General features: G+C 37.8%; 1 pseudogene; it reads right to left on the reverse strand.

Annotated features, from left to right (window-relative positions):
* Positions 1-1,024: 1,024 nt before the first annotated feature.
* LOC101595160 lies at positions 1,025-2,477 on the reverse strand (annotated as a pseudogene).
* Between the last annotated feature and the right edge of the window lie 823 nt (positions 2,478-3,300).

The raw sequence follows: 3,300 nt of genomic DNA on the forward strand, positions 1-3,300 counted from the left end.
ACTTTGATTATATCCATTTCCCATTGCTTTTATTAGACTTTTATTAGACTTCCCTATTTTCCTCTTCTGTGTTCCTAATAAACCTTTCTATTTTCATGTCCTTTGCTTATTTTTTTGTAGATTCCTCACATAAAGAAATCATGTAATATTTAACTTTTAATTATGTTACATGAAGATATTCAGTTCCATCTATCTTCCTGCAAATTACACAATTACATTCTTCATTATGAATAAATCTCTAATATATACACACATTTTTGTATATTCATTCATCCATTGTGAAAGTTTGTTATTTTGAATTTGGTTTTGATTTGGTTTAGCTGTCATGCAAAGTATATTGAAATAACTTTATACAAAGACCAATGCTTAGAATACTCAAAAATATTTTAAGAAATCTTGCTTAATAGTAAAAATTTGATGATGGGAACAAATTGCCTTGATATGTTGGATAACATGAAAAGGAGAGCTCAATAAAAAAAAAAAAAAATTGGAAATGAATGGAAAAAAATATGTGACATTTTTAGAATTTTCCATATTTTATTTGTTTGGTTGTTTGATTATTCTTGGCATTCAAAGAAATCACTGTCAAATATTAGCTGAACTCACGTGAAAGAAATAGAGAATTTAGTGAGTACTCATGAAAATATGCGTAACCTTGTTTTTTTATTTGGAATCATTTTATTCCTAGCAAAACAATCTAATAGCAACTATAGATTAATTTTTATACATATTAGTTATCTTTTTGGATATATCTTTCATCAGGATTCTGCCACATTTATAACTTCACCCTCTAATCTATACTTTAATCTTATTCAAACAATAGGGTAAGTGTAACAGTTGAAACCATGGAGTTGGGGACACAGGAGTGGAGTTTCCCATTTAAACATTTAAACTTCTCACCACTACAGACCACCAGTTGTTGCCATAGAGGTCACTTTATGAATTGCAAGGCAGTGCACTTCAGGTGAAGTTCTACAAAGTAATTTAAATAAATTACAATGGCTTGATAATATTCAAATTGGAATTAGATATTTATTGTCTTCCTTATTGGAAAGATGATGTTCTTGACCTGAGGGACTGGGTTGTCTTCTAAGACCTTTGCATCCAGTAAGTGGAATGCAGGGCCTTCCATTATTCACAAATTTCAGCTCCTACACTGAACTGTGGCCAGCCTCCATCCACAGTGAGAAGATGGTTTGTTTTCATGACACTGGTTTATCTGACTTCAATGTCCATTGATCTGATGGTACATACATTTATCACCTCACATTCAATCCCCTCTTTAGACACTACAGTTGCAGCTTCTAAGTAATGGCCTACTGGTCTTGAATGGCAAACTACGGTTATGTGTGTTTTTTGCCTTTTTACTTTTGCTATTCCAGTAGGAACCAGAAAATCTTTTGACTGTGCTCCTGCAGAAAAATGCAACTTCATACATCAACATGTTCTCCAGCATTATCAGTGGATTGTTATGGTGAATAGCTGACTTAATAAGTCCTTTTGAAAAAAAGAAAAAGAAAATTTAAGCTGGGCATGGTGGTGCATGCCTTTAATCCCACTCAGGAGGCAGAGGTAGGAGAATTGCTTACATGAAGAAATTGAAGGTCATAAATTTACAAATGAGCCCCAACCCAGCCATAGCCACACCTACAGAGATCCTGAGAGACCAGAAAGAAATAACACGTAACTAATTAAACAATGACACTGCCATTGTAGGACAAACCATTGTGAACAAAGGAGGATCCCTGGCTTGGCTCAGATAAGGAACTAACTGATTAAAGTGCCGACCTTTGCTTCTGAAACTCATGCTCGCTTGCTCAACAGGACATTCCAGAAATACTTAGCTCTGGGGGCCTCCGGCCCCTTGCAAAAGATAGGATCTGCAAGCAGTCTGCTGACCAGAGATGAGCAACTAGAAATGTTCCCGCGCACGCCTTCTTGGAACCAATCATTTTAAAAGATGCTATGTGATGTAACCCCTTTTCCCCCTTCCCACTCTTTTCCTTTATAAACCCCTACTTTTAGAAGGTCGAGGCTCTCTCCCACTCCCGCTGCGTCGGTCTGTGTGGATTGAGTCCCTGCTTAAGCTTGACATTAAAAGAAACCTGTTGCTTTTACATTCGAGTGTCTCGGCTTCTGTGGCGGTCCTCTAGGTGACTCCTGGGTGACCGGGGGTCTTGGCTCCTGGTCAGGGGTCGTGGCACAACAATCCCAGCAAAGTTCATCTCTGGTATGGGGTTATCTATGATCCTCTTGTCTCCATATTTCTTCCACAGGCCTCAACTAACCTTGTATACACTATTATACTGGGCAGCCTCTTCCCCAAGCAGAAACACCTTCTCCTCTCTTTCTAGTTCCTCATCCATTTCTTGATTAATAGAATCACAAACTGTCACCTGCAGCGCCACCTATTTTGAGCAGTGAAAATGCCTCCTCAGCAGCCTGAACCCTGCTGCAGTCTCGACAACCAAAGCCATTAAACTCTAGGAAAGAGGGAGAAGGAAGAATATGACTTATGAAATTGGTTGCTGCACTGAAATCTCAGTTGTCCATTTAGCTAGATTTATAGTTACCATGGAAACATATTTCTGTTTAAATCTGTGAAGGAGTTTGCATATTCAGCTGAGAAGGGACAATTCACCCTAAATGTAGGTGGAGCTATTTCATGGGCTAGAGTTTTAAACTGAATGAGAAAAAGAAAGCTAAATGAACACCAGGCTTAATTACTCTCCGCCTCCCAAATGTGGATGCATGTGAATAGCTGCTTCATGCTGCCATGCCTTCCATGCACAATGAACTGCAGGCTCTATAACTGTAAGCCAAAGAAACCCTCTCTTCCTTAAGCTATTCTTGCCAAGGGTTTGTCACAGCAATGAGAAATGCAACAAAATTCAGAAAACATTTTTAATGGAGTCAAATCTAACTAAGAAAAATTTTCTGTCTCTCAAATAAATAACATAGAATGAATGACAGATGGTTGTGATGGTGAAGAAGAGGTATATATTGAAACTCATGGAGTTCTTTGATAAACAAAATATGTCTTATAGAGGTATTAAGTGTATATGCACAGCAATTACAATTCTAAAAATCTGTGTGAAATAACACCCATGCTTTGTTGCAGAGGATCTCTCTGGCTTTAAGGAGGCACAGTACTTGCTAGAGTGAATGTGGAAGCTAGTGAGGAGGCACTGGAGTGGGGTATGGTAGAAGTGAGTTGAAGTAAACTGTAAGTTAGAGTGGACTGGTCTAAAAAATATGGGTATATCAGGGTAAGGAGGAGCAAAACCTGATATGATTATA

This window comes from Jaculus jaculus, chromosome 6, assembly GCF_020740685.1.
Source record: "Jaculus jaculus isolate mJacJac1 chromosome 6, mJacJac1.mat.Y.cur, whole genome shotgun sequence".
Classification (NCBI taxonomy): Eukaryota; Metazoa; Chordata; class Mammalia; order Rodentia; family Dipodidae; genus Jaculus; species Jaculus jaculus.